General features: G+C 39.7%; 1 pseudogene; it reads right to left on the bottom strand.

Moving 5' to 3' along the window:
* The window catches only part of LOC119590430, a 14274-nt pseudogene that overhangs the window by 12357 nt on the left and 1288 nt on the right, over positions 1-629 (bottom strand).

The raw sequence follows: 629 nt of genomic DNA on the forward strand, positions 1-629 counted from the left end.
ATTCGTCGTTATCAGTACCCTTGAGGGACGCCTCCCTGACCCTTCCCGGCAATTTAACACCCACACACCCAGCTCTTGCAACTCAATTTACCTCTCCAGAAAGTCGAGTCACGTCACCCAGCATTCTCCATCGACAGGCGTGGCTGCCTACTCATTTCACCCAACACGTGAGGATCATTTCAGTTGGAAAGTGCACCATCTCTCATTTCTCCGCCAAAAGATATTTCTGACTGAATGGCTGTCGCTGCCATCAAATATCTAAGGTATTTTAGGCCCCTGTAATTGCTGTATCTTTCCACGCCGTAATTTTGGGCCGGTAATAAGTGAAACCGATTCACAACGCAGTAAAGCGAGACACGAAATTTATTTCCTTGTTACGCATTTAATCATTTATCTCTCTCTTTATTCATTCATTCATCTATTCACCTATTCATGTATTACATTATATTGTCCGCATTTATTCTGGCATATGGTTGAAGCACCGTTGTGAGACTTTTTCCAGAAAGTTCATGTGTAGACTATGATTAATCTGTTAAAAAAAAAAAAAACTTTTAAAACAGTATTTTTTTCACAATAATTTTTAAATAAACCTTAAGATAAATCGACCTAAACGCGGGGTCTTGATATTG

This window comes from Penaeus monodon, chromosome 27 (genome assembly GCF_015228065.2).
Source record: "Penaeus monodon isolate SGIC_2016 chromosome 27, NSTDA_Pmon_1, whole genome shotgun sequence".
In the NCBI taxonomy this organism is placed as follows: domain Eukaryota; kingdom Metazoa; phylum Arthropoda; class Malacostraca; order Decapoda; family Penaeidae; genus Penaeus; species Penaeus monodon.